The sequence below is a fragment of the Lepus europaeus genome, chromosome 12 (assembly GCF_033115175.1).
Source record: "Lepus europaeus isolate LE1 chromosome 12, mLepTim1.pri, whole genome shotgun sequence".
NCBI classification, from domain to species: Eukaryota; Metazoa; Chordata; class Mammalia; order Lagomorpha; family Leporidae; genus Lepus; species Lepus europaeus.
In genome coordinates, this window is record NC_084838.1 from 34,040,679 (window position 1) to 34,062,879 (window position 22,201).

Consider the following 22,201-nt stretch of genomic DNA (forward strand, 5'->3'; position numbering starts at 1 on the left):
AGCAGCTTAAATTTATGGACAATCTTATCTAAAAGCCATTTAAAATAAAACTCTTAATAAAATTTCCCCATGTGGACATACAATATGTACGCCCATATAACATAGCATAATAGACCAATATCAAAATCCAAAATATCTGGTTGAACTAAGATTCCTTAAAATCATGACATAACATAGACCAAATTTGATCATTGTTACAAGGTGATTATTCAAGTCTTTGAAAATAAGCACATAGTTAAATAACCCATAGCTCTTAATAAAAATTCAGCTGTTTTTGAACAATTAGAATTTAACAGACATCAAGAGAACATAATAGATTACTTTAACACATTGCTCTAACAGAGCATCAGAGTTTAATTCTATGTCAAAGAGAAATTGAGCTTCCTGTGATCTTTTGCTGTGAGGTTTCCTTCCTTTACCTTCTTTCATATTGGTGACCATGTTTCTGTGTTTCTGTGTGTAACACATCTTTCAGCATCTTTTGCAGGGCAGGATGAGTGGCAACAAATTCTTTCAGTTTCTGTTTGCTATGAAAAGTCTTAATTTCACCTTCATTCACAAATGAGAGCTTTGCAGGATATAATATTCTGGGCTGGCAGTTTTTCTCTCTTAGTACCTGGGCTATGTCTCGCCATTCCCTCCTAGCTTGTAGGGTTTCTGATGAGAAGTCTGCTGTGAGTCTAATTGGAGATCCTCTGAGAGTAATCTGACGATTCTCTCTTGCACCTTTTAGAATCTTTTCTTTATGTTTCACTGTGGTGAGTTTGATTATGACGTGTAGTGGTGAGGATCTCTTTTGGTCATGTTTATTAGGGGTTCTATAAGCTTCCTGTACTAAGATGCCTCTGTCCTCCAAACCTGGGAAATTTTCTGCTAGTATCTCACTGAAAATGCCTTCTAATCCTTTCTCCCTCTCCATGCCTTCAGGAACTCCTAGAACCCGAATGTTGGGTTTTTTAATAGTATCCTGTAGATTCCCGACAATATTTTTTAGATTTCTAATTTCTTCTTCTTTTCTTTGGTTTGCCTGTTTCCTTTCCTGTTCTCTGTCTTTTAAGTCTGATATTCTCTCTTCTGCTTCGCCCATTCTGTTTTTAAGGCTCTCTAATGTGTTTGTCATTTGATCTATTGAATTCTTCATTTCATTATGATTTCTCGTCACAATCACCATTTCTTGTTCCACTAGTTGTTTCATTTCATTTTGATTCCTCCTTAATATTTCACTTTCACGAGAGAGATTTTCTATCTTGTCCTTTAAGGATTTCTGTAGTTCAAGAATTTGTTTTTGAGAACTTCTTAATGTTCTTATCAATTTTTTGAGATCCGCTTCTTGCATTTCTTCTATCTCATCATCTTCATAATCTTGAGTTGGGGTGTCTTTTTCATTTGGGGGCGTCATAGTGTCTTCCTTGTTCTTGTTACCTCGGTTTTTGCGTTTGTTGTATGGCATGTTGGAGATATTTGGTTTCTTCACTGTGGTGTTTTTTTTTTTTCTTGTTATACTATGACTCTAGATTAAGTGGACTGTCTGCTTTTGGTGGAGCCTTAGAGGCTTGAGATGGGTGTGGACTGAGAGCTGTGTTTGGTTCCTCAGGGTTGAGGGTGTGTCAAGATGACACTCCCAGGTTAGGTGTGGTAAATGTCTCTTTCTTTTGTTGATTCAAAAGGGAAGTAATTCCTCACAGCTGAATGTAATTGGAGGTAGTTAGCAGGCAAATGATATACCCACAGGAGCCAGAGATTGGAAGCTCTTTCCCAAGGACCACACAGGGAATCTCTGCTGCCCTCGGTGTGGGCTCCAATTCTCCTGCAGTCTCCCACTGGATTGCCAAGTTAGATCCTAATCTCCTGTTATTTCACCCCTCCCCCCAGAGTCAGGTTTTTCTGCTAGGCTCAGGGCTGGTGCAGACCTGAGGTCGCCCTGCTTATGACGTATGTCCAAAATGGCGCCTGCTCTTTGTCTTGCTCGCCCTTGAGGGGTGAGCGGAGAGAGAGAAACTCGTGTCCGTTTCGGTCACTTTTTTTTTTCCCTCTCTCTCTTCTAGTTAGCCTGGTGAACTTTTCCCCACGGAGTTTCAAGCCTCGTTCCCTCTAGCCTCCTCTTTCCGCTTGCCCGCTGGTGTCTCGGGCTATGGAGGTTCGGCTCACCTCACGTTCCAGCGCTGGTGCGTTGAGTCTGCTGCTGGTGTCCCGAACTTGGGCTCCCACGCTCTCCACGCAGGTCCACTGTGAATCACTAGTTCCGGAAGAGTTTCCTCTGCTGTTTCTTCCCCTACTCTTCCTTGACCCTGCAGTATCTCCACTTTTATTAACCTGTGTCTTGCCGAAGAATATCAATGTGCTCCCTTCCTATTCCGCCATCTTGGATTCCCCATCTGGGATATTCATCACCCGCATACCCTTTCTCTGTATATGTCTGGATTGTGTTCATCTTCCCATATACATCCGAAATAAAGAAATAAATAAATATTTTAAGAATATTTGTGTTTATTTATTTGAAAGGTAGAGTTACAGAGAGAGAGGGACACACACACACACAGAGAGAACTTTCATCCACTGGTTCAGTGCCCAAATGACTACAACAGCTGGAGCTGGGCCAGGCTAAAACCAGAAGTCAGGACTTGGGCCGTCTTCTACTTTCCCAGGTGCACTAGAGGGAGATTGGAAGTGGAGCAGCTGAGTCTCGGTCCAGTACCCATATGGAATGCCAGCATCACAGGCAGTGGCTTTACCTGCTATACCACACTGCCAGCCCCCAATAAATAAATCTTATAAAACAAAAAAAAGAGCCCTTTCTCCAAATACAGTTACATTCTATGATACTGGGGATTAGATTGTAAACATGCAAATTTGGGGAGGAAAGGAGACAGAATTTATGCATAATACATGCTAACACTAATCAAAATAGCTAGAGAGTCTATATCATTCTGAGACAAAGCAGACGTTAGAACAAAGAAAAAGGGGTAAAGGGGAGAATATTGGCTAATGAAAAATACCTCATTTCTCCAAGATAGCACAGCAACCCTTAAAACATATGCACCTTAATGTGTATGTCAAAACATGGAGGGCAGTGACTGCGAGAAGAAATAGACAAAGCACCTTACAAATAGGGTATTAGAGCAACAGTGCAAAAATTAAGTTCGTAAAGCCTGCTGTTTCTTCTAGGAGCAGCAGGATTGTTATAGAAGAACCAAGAGAGAATGACAATAGGGCAAAATTATTTCTGAGATACCAAATATTTCTAGATTCCTGTTGGAGAAGCTGCTGGAGCTCTCTTTTACAGGATTATAGAATCTATCCTCAGTCCTTTGACAACTGACACTCTCACCAGTAAACCTTTTAATCCCCCAACTAGTGGAAATACTTTTAAGGAATTGGAAATCAACAAAATTCACAACGAGCTCCACCCTCCCGCTTCTTGCAGCCTAGCATGCCCCAAATCCCATTGTCATACCCCTCAGGGGACTTTTTTCCCCCTTCTATAGGTTACTATAGTTTACAAGAGCTTTTTAAGTAATATTCTTATTTTCTCTAGCCAAAGGCATGTTAACTTTAATATTTTCTAGCAAATTACTACTAAAGAAAGAAACAATGCTTATCTCATGGAAATAAATTGATAAGTTCAGTAAGCATTCCTTTGCTTACATAAGCAAATACTTCAGAAAATAAATGTTTGAAACCTGTGAAAATTATTTTAAATATGGAAAAAAATCTCCCAATCCCTGTACCTGAACATTAAAGGACATTATTGATAAACTTCACTCTTTACAACATATAATATGTCTTATCTTTTTCTTTAAGAATTATTTATTTATTTTAAAGGCAGAGTTACATAAGAGAGAGAGAGAGAGAGAGATCTTCCACTTGCTGGTTCACTCCCCAAATGGCCCAAAAAGGCAGGGCTGGGCCAGGTGGAATCCAGGAGCATGGGATTCTACCTGGGTCTCACACATGGGTGTCAAGGGCCTAAGCATTTGGGCCAACATCTGCTGCTTCCTCAGGTGCATTAGCAGGAAGCTGAGTCAGAAGCAGAGCAGCTAGGACTGAAACTGATGCTCATATGAGATTCTGGCATTGCAGGTGGCAGCTTAGCCTGCTGTGCCACAGTACTGGCTCCAGTAATTCCTTTCTTAATCCTTCAATTAGCCAGTCTACATTGCTGCCATGCTAGCCAGTGTGCTGAGTCCTAGTGATTGAAAGTTTAAAAAGATCTTGTTTGCTTTCTATGACAGATAGATATGTTAATAATTAATAAGTGATATATAAACTGTCCCTGCAATGGTGCTACAGAAAGAAGCACAGTACTGGTAACTTATGAATTTGGTCAGTACATAGAAGTTATGCAAGAAGGGAGGAAAGAGCATCCTGAATGGAGAGAACATATATACAAAGCACACAAAATGCAGCAGAGTCGTGTTCAGGTTCTCCACAGTCCCGGGTCAGGGGTGCAGCAAGAGGGACACATAGACTCTTACTCTCCTCTTGACCTAGGATGAGTGATTTACATGGCTTGTCTGTGCAGCTTTCTGCATGATAGTGTAGTATGTAGAAGTGCTAAAGACAGCAGAGAGAGGGTTGCCAGAGGGTGAGATAAGCAACTGCCTCAAATTTGTTTATCAAATTCATATTGATTTTGTCTTTATTTGCTTCAGATCTGATCATAGGATTGTTGAGCTTTAAAACCTCTTTGTGGCTCACTTCATCTAAGACACACATTATACAAGTTGTATGGGCTCTTAGACTCACACAACACCTACTGACTCCTCTCAGGGGCTTCTAAGGCCCTCCACCAAATTCTCACTTAAATTGGCAGGTTGATGAGCCAAGATTTTCTGAACCAGTTTTCTATAATTTCTCAATATCTCATCCACTTGGTTGTCTCTGTGCAACCTCTCTTTGGAATGCTTTCTGCCTCCTTTCTTTTCAACAGAATTTTACTTTTCTCCACAGACCTACTTCAAACCTCTTTTTCCCCCTAAATCTTCCCTTACTCCCCCAGCCTTTCTTCTTACAGTACTATGATTTAACTTTGCTCTGTTTTACAGCTTGAATATCCCTTATCTGAAACACTGGGGACTAGAAGTGTTTTAGATTTTGAATATTTTTGGATTTTGAATATCTGTATATACATAGTATGCTGGGATCCAAGTCTAAGCATGAAATCCATTGTGTTTCATGTATACTTTACACATATAGGGAGAAGGTAATTTTACACACTATTTTATTTTAAATTGTATTGGTTTATTTGAGTGGCAAGAAGAGAGAGAGAGAGAGAGAGAGAGCAAAACAGAGACAGAAAGAGGTATATAGAGAGAACATCTATCCTGATTCACTACTCAAACGCCCACAACTATTGAGACTGGGCTGGGCTGGGCTGAAGCTGAGAGCTGGGAACCCAATCCTGGTCTCTCCCATGGCAGGGAGGAAATAAGTTATTTGAACTATCACTGCTGCTTCCCAGGGTCTGCATTGATAAGAAGCCAGATTCAGGAACCCAACCTCAGGTACTCTGATGTGGGATGCAAGCATCTTAACCCCAAGGCTAAAAACTTGCCCTGATTTTATATAATATTGCAAATAATTTGTTTTGGTATGGTGCTCAGAAAATTTTGGATTTGGGAATTTAGGTTTAAGGTTGCTCAGCGTGAGTCAGTCGCACATCTGTGTTTCTAGTGCAGAAACTTTTTGAGGTAAGAGATTTTGTCTTATTTATTTGTGTTCCCAGCACCTAGTGCATGGCCTGGAATGTGGCACTTGATAAATATCTGCTTTAAACAGCATGCTTATCTCTTATCTTCATGATCTCATGAGTGTCTTCTCCAGTTTCACAACTGAGTCCCTCCAGCTGTGCAAATCTTCTGAAGCTCAGTGTGTCACTAAGGCTGAGAGCAAAGGAAGAGTAACAATAGTACCTCAGGCACAGGTGCGCAACCCTGACAACACAGCAAAGTCATCTGGAGACAATTTAAAATGCCTGGGTTGCACCTTCAGAGGTCCTGAATTTTTTGGTCTGAAGTGAAAATTGGGCATCAATATACTTTTTAAAGTTCTCTAGAATATTCTAAGGTGTGGTCATGTATCAGGATTCGTGAACAGAGACAAAACACCAAGGCCAGGAAGCTGTATTATTATATATTATTATCACTATCATGCCAGCACAAGGCCCAGTTGGATTTTTATACAAAAGCCTGAGCCTGTAACAAAGAGGGATATTTCCTTATATATGGTTTTAGCTTCTTTGTCTCCCTTATATGGCTACATGTAAACATTTCATTGGATATTCTAATGTTACATGGCACTATAGGAACTGATATAATACTGGGCATGTGTACATAGTTACTGATGATGTTTCTTTCACACACGTAATAAGGTGTACACTGTCTGGCAAGGATTAGCACCTTGCTCTGTTTAGCAAGCAGAAGCCAAAATGGTTACATATAAGTCAATAATAACTACAGTTGAAGCCTTCATAGGCAAGCAGATAATGATCACATTCCATTTCCAGGATAAGTTTCTTTTTCTCTTTCTGACCTTGGGGAGGCCTCTACCCTAGTCAGTTTTATTTTTTATTTTTATTTTTTTATTTTTTTGACAGGCAGAATGGACAGTGAGAGAGAGAGACAGAGAGAAAGGTCTTCCTTTGCCGTTGGTTCACCCTCCAATGGCCGCCGCGGCCAGTGCACGGCGCTGATCCGAAGGCAGGAGCCAGGTGCTTCTCCTGGTCTCCCATGGGGTGCAGGGCCCAAGTACTTGGGCCATCCTCCACTGCACTCCCGGGCCACAGCAGAGAGCTGGCCAGGAAGAGGGCCAACCGGGACAGAATCCGGCGCCCCAACCGGGACTAGAACCCGGTGTGCCGGTGCCGCAGGCAGAGAATTAGCCTAGTGAGCCGCGGCGCCGGCACTCTAGTCAGTTTTGAGAATTATAGACCCAAAGGACAGGTGGCAACTCGTCATCATCCCCCATAAATGAATTAGAATAATTTTTAGTTCAGTTTTCTCAAAAGATGATAGTTTTCCCAGAAAAATATAGCTACCAGAATGGAGCCAACGCAGTCTGGATGAAATCGATGTTTTTCCAGAGAGCTCTTTGCTGTAAGGAGCCTAATAAGTTACACTGCGGCAGGAACACGTAATTGGCTGGGTGCCTGCCTGCTGTGCATGACTGGAGAATCTTGGTGCTCACCCCTCCCTAGACATCTTTAACATGAAGTTACAGGATGACATAAAAATCAAAACTGAAATCGAAATGCCAAGACACCAACTCATCAAATGAGTTATGAAAGCTTGTGAGCTACCAGTTCCCTTGAGGGTCTCCAGCATGGGTATGCCCTGTGGCTCTTAGTCAATGGAAGGGGAAGATAGCTCCAGGCTCTGTGAGGAGGACCCATGTCGCACAACTCCAAGAGCTTCATGCACATTGTATTCCACGGGAAGAGGGCACCCTGAGGTGCATAATGCTGCATGTCAGCGGGCATGGGAATTGGCTCGCCCTCAGACCTGGGGGATTTCTTGTGGGAGCCTCTGCCTTGATTCTGTTTCTTGATTCGGCTTTCTTCTGGCTTTCTTAGCTGTCACTCTAAGACAAGATGAGGAATGAGGGGCCTCCTCAACAAACTGTCTCTGCTACAGTCTTTTCTTACCTGATGATGTCTTCATTAGAAATTCCCCTAAATGGCAGCTCTTGTCAAAATATTGTTGCTCCACCTGATGGACTCCAGCCAGACAGGTCCTTACATCAGTCACTACAGCAGAGTTTCAGAGAGGATGTCAGTTCCTTATCAGCATCACCACCCTTTTTCTGCTTCCTCATTAGTCAAACTGCCCACAGAGAATGAACATACATATTTTATTTCCAGATTTTGGCTGTTCAGGGTGTGTGTGTGTGTGTGTGTGTGTCAAATTTGACAATATAAGGAGACAAATTTGACAATATAAGGGCAAAGAAGCAGTATTAGTTATTTTAAAAAGTATCCCAGCTTTTTTAGAAAGTAGAGACCTTAGAAATGTTAGTGTCTCTTGTTCTTGGAAGGTAATAAAAAGAATGCATTGGTTGTTGATAGCTGGTGTGATCTACTGAATAATTCCTACATTTTATATTTTTAGAAAATGTGGAGACAGCAGCAGGATCCTCAAGGTAAGGAGAGGATTTTTTTTTGTTCCAAATGTTGTTTTGAGAATGAAAAAAGGAATTTAACATGAGAAAGTGTTTTGTAAACCACAAAGCACTATGTAAAATATATGAGGTTATTATTATCATAAGAGATGTACAAGAATGCTACATGGTTTGAAGGAGAGAAAGCTTATCTCATTATGGAAATCAGTAGGAAATGGTTTCTTCCACTTACTAAGGATGTAACATTGTACAAAATCTAGTTTCTATATTGACAAACAGGAACCATGATTCCTATCCTGACTCCAACCTAGGACCAATTGTGAAAGAGAATGAGATTTGTGTCTGTACTTTGTATCACTATACAAATGCAAAGAGAGATTATCTTAGCTGTTATAGATGATGGTGATATTGTCATTAATGTCTTTGAAGAAATTGGCATCCAACAGATAGAGTGGGTAGGGGAAAGCTGTATAGAGAGGAAGATAATGACTTGAGAGGTTTCCACTGACTTTCTTGGATGATTGAGATGTGCTCTTTAAGACAGAGTTGTCTTTGACTGTTGACACCAACTCTGTCACTGGTCCTGTTACACAACGTTGAATAAGAAATACTGCCTGCCTTCTGGGAGCTCGCCTTGATTTGACTTTGAAGATGGCTTCAAATATCAAATCAAGACGTTTATAGTTAATTTATAGGCAATGGAGATCCACTGAAGTTTTAGAGTAGAGGACTGACATGATCTGAGATAAATTTCAGGTCCTCCTGACAAAGCGCCTAATTCAACTTTCAAACAGCTTACCACCAGGAAGTGTTTCAGGTGAGCTGATGACTGAGCTCCTCAGCCCTGGGACTTCAAGAACCTAGAGTGCTGTACCCCTCTCAGCAGAAGTTTCTGCTTTTGTGAACTTATGAATCAGACAACTGATTGTTTCCTTCTTTGCAATGGCTGCTAGAAAGCCTATGCCAAATTTAATAGATAGGACTTAGAAGTATGAATGTGAATCTTCCCTTAAACCCTGTTATCCTTTTCCCACATTCACTTTCTTTTTCATCTTTCCCTTGCTTTTAAGAAATCTTGTTCAATTATGTAGTTTTGTAAGTGATCTTTAATTCTTTCTGGAAGAAGTTAAGTTATAAATAGCAGTGGGTCTTGTGGCACAGTGGATTAAGCCATTGCTTGGGACAGCCACATCCCATATCAGAGTGCAAGTTCTGGTCCTGGCTACTCTGCTTTTGATCCAATTCCCTGCTAATGTTCCTGGGAAGGGGTGGATGATGGCCCAAGTACATGAGTTCCTGCCAGTCAAACTGGAGTTCTTAGCTATTGTGGCCATTTGGGCAGTAAACCAGTAGGTGAAAGATCTCTCTGTGTCTCTCTATCTCTGTCTGTCTCTCTCTGTACCCCTCTATGTGTCATTCTACCTTTCAATAGATAAATAAATCTTTTAAAATTATAAATATATAAATATTATTTCTTAATTTTTATTTCTTTTAAAATTAACTTATGTTGAAAATTATTGGAAATAGCTCCAGAGGAAATTTGCCTGGATGAAGTACATTGGAAAAGTAGTGCCACAGATGTTGCTTTCTGGCATCACTGCCTATTTCCCAACTTTTAAAATTTAGTTAAAGTTATATATAACGTAACACTTGAATATAATGTGAATCTGTTGATAAATGAATATTTTTGTATTTGGAGTTAAGCTCCAACTTTGTTTTCAAAAGGGTTTGAGGAAGATGGAAACTTCAAACTGCCTAAATCTTTGCTGTTGTGTGTTTTAAAAATTCTATTGAAGTTTAAATAAAGAAACTAAAATTTATAGCTTGTCAATATATTACTCTGATTTTAAAATCATTTATATATACTTTAAAATCATAAAGTTAAAATCATATATATAAATATACATATGTATATAAATTCATTTGAAATGGAGTGAAAGCTATTCTGTTAGTAAAAGTTTTTGGAATGCTTGGATTAGTGTTCTAGATTAGAAAAAAGGATGGTATAAGAAAGTCTGTATTCTGATATTCACACCACCTTATCATTTTAAACTTGGCATTTTTAAACACCAGAAAGCAAGATATCTTTAAGAATTTGAAAGTGGGGCCAGCACTGTGGTGCAGCAGGTTAACTCCCTGGCCTGAAGTGTTGGCATCCCATAAGGACACTGGTTCTAGTCCCAGCTGCTCCACTTCCAATCCAGTTTTCTGCTATGGCCTGGGAAAGCAATAGAAGATGACCCAAGTCCTTGGGACCCTGCATCCGTGTGAGAGATCCTGAAGAAGCTCCTGGCTCCTGGCTTCGGATCAGCACAGCTCTGGCCGTTGTGGCCAATTAGGGAGTGAACTATCTGATGGAAGACCTCTCTCTCTACTTCTCCCCTCTCTGTGTAACTCTAACTTTCAAATAAATAAATAAACCTCTAAAAAAAAGAATTTGAAAGTATAAAAGACATTTTCCTCCATTAAAAAAATCTCTATTTAGATTGCCTTCAGGTTTGATTTATAAGACCCCAAACTAAATCAATTCACTTGGTTTATATAGATACCCTTAATCTTTACCTTTCTTTTTTCTCTACTCTCTCATTCAGTTGACTTGGTAATCAAAGTTAATCATTTTTTGTTTCTTATATGCTTGACTTTTTTAAAGATTTATTTATTTATTTTAAAGAGTTACAGAGAGATGGATACACTCACACACACAGAGGGAGGAAGGAAGGGAGGGAGGGAGGGAGAGATAGAGAGAGAGGAGAGACAGAGAGAGAGAAAGAGAGAGAAAGAGAGAGAGAGAGAGAGATCTTCCATTCACTGGTTCTCTTCCCAGTTCGCTGCAATGTCCACAGCTGGGCCAGGCTGAAGCCAGGATCCAGGAACTTCATCTGAATTTCCCATGTGGGTGGCAGAAGCCCAAGTACTTCCATCCTCTATGCCTTCCCAGACATGTTAGTGGGGAGCTTGATTGGAAGTGGAGCAGCCATGCCTCCAACTGGTATCCCTATGGGATGCTGGCATTGCAAAGGGCAGCTTAACCTACCCACAGCGTGTAAAAATGCATCCTGCTACACCATGATGCCTGCCCCTCTATCAGGTTCTTTTAATTTTGGTAGAGTGGACTCACCACAATCTTTCACACAGACTTTTTTTTTTTAATATTTGAAAGGCAGAGTTACAGAGAGGCAGAGGCAGGGGCAGAGAGAGAGAGAGAGAGAGAGAGTCTTCTATCTGCTGGTTCACTCCCCAAATGGCCACAATGGCCAGAGCTGGGCAAATCTGAGCCAGGAGCCAGGAGCTTCTTCCAGGTATCCCACATGAGTGCAGGGGCCCAAGTGTCTGGACCATCTTCCACTGCTTCCCCAGGCCACAGCAGAGAGCTGGATCGAAGTGGAGCAGCCAGGACTCAAATCAGCACCCATAGGGGCTGCTGGCACTGCAGGCAGAAGCTTTACCCACTACGCCACAGCGTTGGCCCTGCACAGACTTTTGATGAACAAATAATTGTACTTGCATTAACTGATTTGGAACATAGAAAGAAAATGCCATCTAGGTGATTTTATGGTTTAAAAATGTGCTTGATCTTAAATCTGATAAACCAATAAATAAATACATCTGTTTATAAACTAGCCTGGAGAGCAAATGAGGAAATATAGCTCATGCATTTGTAGTGAACTAACATTGCCTGCTATAGATCACTGAATTCTTTTGTGTTCAATAATCTACCTAAAGTTTTCCAATTTACCTTGTAAGTAATTTCCTGTCCTCAAATCATGTTGTATTTAGAAAATTTACCTGTTTCTAGGGTTCAAATACTTCATTTTCATTCTGTCTCAGAATGTCTCAGGGATGAGTAACAATGTCTGGAGTCCTTGAACACTGTGGTGTAATTTACTTGGCTGTAGATATTTGAAGTCATGCAAAGTAGCTAAGGGCATTCTTTCTTCATCCTCATGTATCTTGAGAAAGTTCTCTCCACTTATTTTTTTTTAACTTTTATTTAATGAATATAAATTTCCAGTGTACAGTTTATGGATTACAATGGCTTCCCCCTCCCATAACTTCCCTCCCACCTACAACCCTCCCCTCTCCCGCTCCCTCTCCCCTTCCATTCACATCAAGATTCATTTGCAATTCTCTTTATATACACAAGATCAATTTAGTATAAAGATTTCAACAGTTTGCACCCACATAGAAACACAAAGTGAAACATACTGTTTGAGAACTAGTTATAGCATTAAATCAAAATGTACAGCACATTATGGACAGAGATCCCACATGAGGAGCAAGTGCACAGTGACTCCTGTTGTTAACCCAACAAATTGACACTCTAGTTTATGGTGCCAGTAACCACCCTAGGCTGTCATCATGAGTTGCCAAGGCTATGGAAGCCTTCCAAGTTTGCCAACTCTGATCATATTTAGACAAGGTCATAAAAGACAGGGTGAGGATAGTAACCAATGATCCTAAGAGAGGCATTAACCAGGTCTGAACAATTATACAGCATTATCCACTTATATTTTCATTCTTTTGGGTTCCTATAATGTTTCTACTTATACCAGAACAAAATGGAAATCAAGTTGGAATTGAGTATAAAATGTAAGAACCAGGAAAGCTATTAGATCAAATCCACACCAAGAAACAACAGCTGTTTAATCTGTCTTGTTCTTCGTGGAGACAAGTGCATTGGGCTATATCAAAGATAAGCCCAATATGGATTTATCCCTGGTATGCAGGGATGGTTCAATGTTCACAAAACAATCAACGTGATACACCACATTAACAGACTGCAGAAGAAAAACCATATGATTCTCTCAATAGATGCAGAGAAAGCATTTGATAAAATACAACACCCTTTCATGATGAAAACTCTAAGCAAACTAGGTGTGGAAGGAACATTCCTCAATACAATCAAAACAATTTTTATGAAAAACCCATGGCCAACATCCTATTGAATGGGGAAAAGTTGGAAGCATTTCCACTGAGATCTGGTACCAGACAGGGATGCCCACTCTCACCACTGCTATTCAATATAGTTCTGGAAGTTTTAGCCAGAGCTATTAGGCAAGAAAAAGAAATTAAAGGGATACAAATTGGGAAGGAAGAAGTCAAACTATCCCTCTTTGCAGATGATATGATTCTGTATTTAGCGGACCCAAAGAACTCTACTAAGATAGACTATTGGAACTCACAGAAGAGTTTGGCAAAGTAGCAGGATATAAAATCAATGCACAAAAATCAACAGCCTTTGTGTACACAGGCAATGCCACGGCTGAGGAAGAACTTCTAAGATCAATCCCATTCACAATAGCTACAAAAACAATCAAATACCTTGGAATAAACTTAACCAAGGACGTTAAAGATCTCTACAATGAAAATTACAAAACCTTAAAGAAAGAAATAGAAGAGGATACCAAAAAATGGAAAAATCTTCCATGCTCATGGATTGGAAGAATCATTATCATCAAAATGTCTATTCTCCCAAAAGCAATTTATACATTCAATGCAATACCCATCAAGATCTCGAAGACCTTCTTCTCAGATCTGGAAAAAATGATGCTGAAATTCATATGGAGATACAGGAGACCTCGAATAGCTAAAGCAATCTTGTACAACAAAAACAAAGCTGGAGGCATCACAATACCAGATTTCAGGACATATTACAGGGCAGTTGTTATCAAAACAGCATGGTACTGGTACAGAAACAGATGGATAGACCAGTGGAACAGAATAGAAACACCAGAAATCAATCCAAACATCTACAGCCAACTTATATTTGATCAAAGATCCAAAACCAATCCCTGAGGTAAGGACAGTCTATTCAATAAATTGTGCTGGGAAAATTGGATTTCCACGTGCAGAAGCGTGAAGCAAGATCCCTACCTTTCACCTTACACAAAAATTCACTCAACATGGATTAAAGACTTAAATCTACAACCCGAAACCATCAAATTATTAGAGAGCATTGGAGAAACCCTGCAAGATATAGGTACAGGCAAAGACTTCTTGGAAAATACCCCAGAAGCACAGGCAATCAAAGCCAAAATTAACATTTGGGATTGCATCAGATTGAGAAGTTTCTGTACTTCAAAAGAAACAGTCAGGAAAGTGAAGAGGCAACCGACAGAATGGGAAAAAATATTTGCAAACTATGCAACAGATAAAGGGTTGATAACCAGAATCTACAAAGAAATCAAGAAACTCCACAACATCAAAACAAGCAACCCACTTAAGAGATGGGCCAAGGACCTCAATAGACATTTTTCAAAAGAGGAAATCCAAATGGCCAACAGACACATGAAAAAATGTTCAAGATCACTAGCCATCAGGGAAATGCAAATCAAAACCACAATGAGGTTTCACCTCACCCCAGTGAGAATGGCTCACATTCAGAAATCTACCAACAATAGATGCTGGAGAGGATGTGGGGTAAAAGGGACACTAACCCACTGTTGGTGGGAATGCAAACTGGCAAAGCCGCTATGGAAGTCAGTCTGGAGATTCCTCAGAAACCTGAACATAACCCTACCATATAACCCAGCCATACCACTCCTTGGAATTTACCCAAAGGAAATTAAACTGGCAAACAAAAAAGCCATCTGCACATAATGTTTATTGAAGCTCAATTCACAATAGCTAAGACCTGGAACCAACCCAAATGCCCATCAACAGTAGACTGGATAAAGAAATTATGGGACATGTACTCTATAGAATACTATACAGCAGTCAAAAACAGTGAAATCCAGTCATTTGCAAAAAGATGAAGGAATCAGGAAAACATCATGCTGAGTGAATTAAGCCAGTCCCAAAGGGACAAATATCATATGTTTTTCTGATCGGTGACAAATAACTGAGCACCAAAGGGGAAACCTGTTGAAGTGAAATGGACACTATGAGAAACAGTGACTTGATCAGCTCTTGTCCTGACTGTTGATGTACAATGTAATACTTTACCCATTTTAGTATTTTTTTGTTCTAGTACTGGTGGTTGAACTCTGTAATAACACACAATTATTTTTAGGTGTTTAAATTTTAACTGAAAAGTGATCCCTGTTAAATATAAGAGTGGGAAAAAGAGAGAGAGGAGATGTACAATTTGGGGCATGCTCAATCGGACTTGCCCCAAATAGTGGAGTTAGAAACGTGCCAGGGGATTCCAATACAATCCCATCAAGATGGCATGTACCAATGCCATCTCACTAGTCCAAGTGATCATCTTCAGTTCACATTTGATCACACTGATAGGTCTAAGAGTCAAAGGGATCACACAAACAAGACTAGTGTCTGCTAATACTAACTGATAGAACCAAAAAGGGAGAGAACAATCCAACATGGGAAGTGGGTGACACAGCAGACTGATAGAATGGCAGATGTCCTAAACAGCACTCTGGCCTCAGAATCAGCCCTTAAGGCATTCGGATCTGGCTCAAGAGCCCATGAGAGTATTGTAGGCATGGAAAGCCAAGACACTCTGGGAAAAAAAAAAAAAAGAAGAAGACCTAAATGAAAGATCTCTGTGAGTGAGATCCCAGTGGAAAGAACGGGGCCATCAAAGAAGGAGGTACCTTTCTCTGAAGGGAGGAGAGAACTTCCACTTTGACTATGACCCTGTCGGAATAAGATCGAAGCCGGCGTACCCTAAAGGCTTCCATAGCCTTGGCAACTCATGACTAGAGCCTAGGGAGATTACTGATGCCATAAACAAGAGTGTCAAATTGTTAAATCAACAACAGGAGTCACTGTGTACTTTCGTCTCATGTGGGATCTGTCCTTAATGTGTTGTCCAATGTGAAGTAATGCTATAACTAGTACTGCAACAGTATTTTTATACTTTGTGTTTCTGTGTGGGTGCAAACTGATGAAATCTTTACTTAGTATATCCTGAATCGACCTTCTGTATATAAAGATAATTGAAAATGAAAAAAAAAAACTTGGTTTTAAACTGGAAATTGCATAGAAAATTAATCAATTCTTAAAAAAAATATCATGTAGGATCTCTGTCCTTAATGTGCTGTACATTGTGATTTAATGCTATAACTAGTACTCCATCAGTATTTTTCACTTTGTGTTACTATGTGAGGGCAAACTATTGAAATCTTTACTTAATATATACTAAATTGATCTTCTGTTTATAAAGAGAATTGAAAGTGAATCTTGATGTGAATGGAAGGGGAGAGGGGGCGGGAAAGGGGAGGGTTGCGAGTGGGAGGGAAGTTTGGGGGGGCAAAAGCCATTGTAATCCATAAGCTGTACTTTGGAAATTTACATTCATTAAATAAAAGTTTTAAAAAAAACAAAGATAAGCTGAATATTAAACCCTCAAATCATATACTTAGCTCCCTTGTCCTGAGTCTACACTTAATGTGCAGATGACTTCTGATAAGTTTGGCTTTCTGTGTAAATCTGTTTAGAGGATCAAATTCTCTAGTTATAAATGAATATGGCCAGCGCCGTGGCTCAACATGCTAATCCTCCGCCTTGTGGCTCTGGCACACCGGGTTCTAGTCCCGGTCGGGGCGCTGGATTCTGTCCCGGTTGGCCCTCTTCCAGGCCAGCTCTCTGTTGTGGCCTGGGAGTGTAGTGTAGGATGGCCCAAGTGCTTGGGCCCTGCACCCCATGGGGGACCAGGAGAAGCACCTGGCTCCTGCCTTCGGATCAGCGCGGTGCGCCGGCTGCAGTGCACTGGCCGCGGCGGCCGTTGGATGGTGAACCAATGGCAAAGGAAGACCTTTCTCTCTGTCTCTCTCACTGTCTACTCTGCCTTCAAAAATAAAAAATAAAAAATGAATAGATGAGCTTCCTGAGTTATTCGTCAGAGCTTGTTAGTGGATGATCATGAGATAGAGATAGAGATAGAGATAGAGATAGAGATAGAAATGATAGAGATAGAGATAGAGAAATCCACTTTACCCTGCTGCTATATCAGGTCTGTGAGGCATAGCTTTGGAACATGAAGAACACACCAGGATACTGCCCCTTTGAGGCCCCTCTGGGCATCTAGCAATCCCTCTCCATGGGACACTTTTACTCCATCTGTTGCTAGTGGTACACAAATGCCTGCTCTGTGAAGACAGTCCACCTCTTGGGCTGCAAGGCCAAACATAAACCCCACTATTTCTCAAGAGCCAGTTATTGACCACAATAAGTCTTTTCTTCCTAAGAGAAAAAGCTGGAATTCATCCAACTTTTGACACCTGTGAATCTTCTGACATGTTCTATGAAACAAAGACTGTTGTTTCTTCTTTAGACATATGACATGAAAATCAATTTTTTACAGCCATACAGTGATACACGCACCTGTGCAGAAAGCTTCATGAATAAAGAAAGATTACAATAGACTTCTTTTCAAACCTTTTAGGGATTCTTCAAATGACCGTATCTGATTTAAGAGTTTGATACATGTTCTAAGGACTGAATCCTGGACCTTAAAACAACTAGCGAAAAGGATGGAAAATGTCTGAAAGCTCTAACACCTATTTTTAAAAATGCTTGTGCAATATAATTATTGAAAAATACTATTTGAAACTACAGTATATCATGATTAAGGAAGCATCTGAAAATAAAGTTGCTTGGCAATTTTGAGTTACTCTCCAACTAAAAAATCTGTTTATTGGACTTTAAAATGATTTCATATTTGTGTCTAAAAAGTATGCATCTCTATCCATGTTGACAGCTTAAGTACCAGGCTCTAGCCAGAGAAAATCTGAAGTGACTAAGGCAGTGCTTCTTAAATAAGAGCAAATTGGAGCTGCCATCCCAAATCACTACCATCTCTTCTGGCAAGACTAGATTAGCACTCCCACCGTCATTTGATGAGGCAGTCACCTCAAGCTTGCAAACAGCCAGTATGGATTACCCAGCAAATACAGGGTAGAACTACGAAAGGCTCCCAGAACTCTGTTCTTTGGCCAGCCTTCATGTTGCATTAAGACTTTTGTAGCGATGTTCAACCCTTGGATACATTTAAGAAAACAACATGAGTCTAGATTCTTTTCTGTCTCCAGGCCAGCTCAGAATGACCAAGCTCATACCCTTGCTGACCTCTAAAGGTGAGTCATTGTTGTGTTTCTTAGCTGCTCTTGCTTTAAGTCTCTTTTGTCTCATTCTGCCAGCTGTCTTTGGTTCTGCTTCTGGTCCTTCAGAATTGGCATTTGATCTTGGTCATTGTTCCTTAGATCTGGATTTTCCTAACATTCCAATTTGGTTCATGCTACTGGCTACCCATGAGCTGAGATACCCCACTTCTTGCTCTTCTGAAGCTAACGTCAAGCACTGTCCTACACTTGGCTGACTGGGTCTTCTCTGTGTCTAGGAGAGTGTATGTGAGTGTACTGGGTCAGAAGTGGGTGCAGATAGAGGGGGCAGGATCAGTGTACAATTTGGATAATCACTCACTAAAATGAAAGACACACACATACACACACGTGTGTGCGCACACACACACACAGAAAATAATGCAATTGCTGCTCCATATTGACCATGCTGAGGTTTGAGGTAAATTCTTAATTAGATGTTTACTTTCCTGCCAAGAATTTTATTTCAGCTTTCAGATTTTGCTGCCACCTGGTGCTAAAACATTCCAGGTAGTAGTGATGACTAAATACTTCAACAAACTCTAGAAAATATAACCTAGAATCAGAGATAATACAAATTAGTATACTGGATATTTAGTATAATAAATAAAAAGTAGCATTTTAAAAAATAACTAAACCTAGCTTAATACAATAAATAATAAATGTGGCTTACCTATTACAACAAGCTTATAATGTAATAATAATGAATTACTATTGGTTCTAACAAATCATCATCTCTTAGAAACTCTGTCTGGCACCCATTTGATCTGTCACTCCTGAAAATGACAGAATGCTTAATGATAATACACAATAACAGCAAATCATTTCTCTCTCTCTTTTTCCTAAAGATTTATCTATTTGTTTGAAAGGGAGAGTTATAGAGAGAAAGGGAGAGACAGAGGGAGAGGCTTACCATCTGCTGGTTCATTCCCCAAATGACCTCAATGGTTGGAGCTGGGGTGGTCTGAAGCCAGGAAGCCAGAAGCTTCTTCCAGGTCTTCTACATGGGTGTAGGGGCCCAAGTACTTGGACCATCCTCCACTGCTTTTCCAGGTACATTAGCAGGAAGCTGGATTGGAAGTGGAGCAGCCAGAACCCAAACCAAAAAACTGGCAGCCATAAGGGATGCCAGTGTCACAGATGGTGGCTTTATCCACTATGCCACAATGCCAGCTTCAAATCACTTCTCTTTTTTTTTTAATTTTTGACAGGCAGAGTGGATAGTGAGAGAGAGAGACAGAGAGAAAGGTCTTCCTTTGCTGTTGGTTCACCCTCCAATGGCCGCCGCAGTCGGTGCACCGCGCTGATCCGCAGGCAGGAGCCAGGTGCTTCTCCTGGTCTCCCATGGGTGTAGGGCCCAAGGACTTGGGCCATCCTCCACTGCACTCCTGGGCCACAGCAGAGAGCTGGCCTGGAAGAGGGGCAACCGGGACAGAATCTGGCACCCCGACCGGGACTAGAACCCGGTGTGCCAGCACTGCTAGGCGGAGGATTAGCCTGTTGAGCCACAGCGCTGGCCCCAAATCACTTCTCTTAGTTAATAGTCTGCCTAATTAAAAAGAGTTTGCTGCCTTCTCTGTCTAAATTATGAGTGGATAATTGTTCCCAAGGTTTATTTATGCATCACAGAAACCATTTTTTCCCTTTTTGTAGCCTTTATTGGTCTGCTTTTCTCCCCATTCTCCACCCTGCTAGTATTGCTCTCCATTGCTCCTCCAACCAGGGTCTGCTTCCATGGTTTCTGACTTCCAAAAGCTTGTTGTGTCCCTATTCTTCTACCCTCCATGTTGGAAGAAATTCATCCTTTTTAAGTGATTGCATTATTTATTTATTTGAAAGTCCAAGTCACACACACACACACACACAGAGAGAGAGAGATAGAGATAGAGAGAGAGAGAGGCAGAGACAGAGACAGAGAGAGATCTTCTATTTGCTGGTTCACTCTTCAAATGGCTACAACAGCTAGGGCTGGGCCAGGTCAAAGCCAGGAGCATACATCTGGATCTCCTGTGTGGGTGGCAGGGGCCCAAGAATTTGGGCCATCTTCTGCTGCCTTTCCAGGCCATTAGCAAGGATCTGGATTGGAAATGGAGAATCTGGGACTTGAACTGGTCTCATATTGCCAGCATTGCCAGCATTGCAGGCAGTGGCTTAACCCACTACACCACAATGTTAGCCCTAGAAATTCATCCTTTCAGGTGGTTACCTATCACTCAATTGACCTTTCCCAATCTAATTCTCCTGTTGGATTTCCAAATATAGCAAAAGCCCACTCATTTAGCTTTTGAATCTTAGCTCTTGAGGAATATAAAAAGAATTCTCCAAGGTCCAGGCAAGAGGAAAGTTCAGTAATAACATTTATCTGTGACAGATTGTTTTCCAAAGATAGCCACAAGAATAACTCCCATTCCACATATTCTTTTATTTCAAAGCGACTTTGGCTATCCCCCATAGGGAATTATCTGAATCTTCTCCCCTGGAATCTGAGCAGGGTTGTGACTTTGGAAATAATGCTATGTGATTTCCAAGGTAAGAAGAGAGAAAATGGTCATATTCTTGCTTGCATTTCATGGTAGGCTCACATTTGGAACCAAGTTGCCGTGCTGCGAGGACACCCAAACTAGCCCATGCAGAGACACAACGTGGAGAGGTCACTTGCACTTTTTCTAGCCAATAGCCCACTGAAGTCCTAGTCACAGCCAGCAACAACTGAGAAGACACCTCCAGATGATTGCAGTCCCAGTCATCAAGTACCCTCAGCCTTCAAGTCTTCCCAGCCAAGGCCCAGACATCAGAGAGCAGAAACAAGCCACCCCTACTGTGCTTTGTGTAAATTCCTGATCCATGGAAACATGAGCATCCTGAAATTATTGTTTTATGCCAGATTTTTAGAGTGGTTTGTTACACAGCAATAGCAATGGAAACAGTATGTTATTGAGTGTGTTCCTCATAGATTTTGAATAAGTATCCTAAATTGGGTGCAGTTTCAACTCCTCCCTACCTAATATATAAGTATTTTGTCATCCTGTGGCTTCTCCTTTAATCTGAGCCTGGGCAGCCTTCATCTCCTCCGTTTCTGAGAGCCTTATCTCTGGGATCCCAGAAGCCCCACCATTAATCTACGAAGACTACTTCTCCATTTCTCTCAGAAGATGTAGGCCATCATTATAAGTACTTCTGCCTCACTCAGTGCTGGCCTGTTTCTTACATTGTCTATCTTTGACTTTCATTCCAACATCTGCCCCTGCAAAGTCACATTGTCTTGGGACAAGGGCAGTGGGAATTCTGACTGCTTCTAAAGAAAGTCCCACCTACCCACAGGAGTAGGGCCTCACCTTCTGATTACAACGGACAGTTGTGTCATTGGTGGGCCCATATTAGTATTTTCTAGAATATTCAGCCTAAATTACAAGATAATAACAATATCTACACTTGTTCTGATATTACTATGTGTGAAGCAATGTGCTAATTTCTCTCAATATACTTTTCTTTTTTTAAGATTATTTTATTTATTTGAAAGGCAGAGTTACAGAGAGAAAGGAAGAGGGAAAGAGAGATGTATCTTCCATCTGCTGGTTCACTCCCCAAATATCTCAATGGTCAGGGCTATGCCAGGCTGAAGCCAGGAGCCAGGAGATTCTTCTGGGTCTCCCACCGGGGTGCAGGGTTCCAAGGACTTGGGTCAACTTTCACTGCTCTCCCAGGCACATCAGCAGGAAGCTGGATCAGAAGTGGAGCAGCTGGGACTTAAACCAGCACCCATATGGGAAGCCAGCATCACAGGCAGCGGCTTTACCTGCTATACCACAGCGCCAGCCCCTTTCCATATGCCTTTCATTCTTTCAGCAAACATTTCCTCTTTCCCATTTTAAGAGGAGGAAAGTGAAGAACAGAGATGTTCAGTAATTTGTCCAAAGCAGCACAGACCACAAATGGAAGAGGGGAATTCGGATGGCAGTAGTCTAACTCTAGAGCCCACACTCTTAACCACATGTCCCATGGACAGGACATCAAAGAGCCAG

The 22,201-nt window shown here is 41.0% G+C and overlaps 1 long non-coding RNA gene across 3 annotated transcripts in view; it reads left to right on the plus strand.

The window, feature by feature from the left end:
- LOC133771221 (uncharacterized) overlaps nt 1-22,201 on the plus strand; it is a 120,499-nt gene that overhangs the window by 12,748 nt on the left and 85,550 nt on the right. The window contains exons 3-5 of one of the 3 annotated variants that reach the window (XR_009867549.1): nt 8,106-8,136; nt 18,111-18,155; nt 20,756-21,324. This is a non-coding gene — a long non-coding RNA (uncharacterized LOC133771221). Of the gene's footprint in view, nt 1-8,105; nt 8,137-18,110; nt 18,156-20,755; nt 21,325-22,201 lie in introns of those variants that run through there. The other 2 variants (XR_009867550.1, XR_009867551.1) reach the window with 2 other exon arrangements.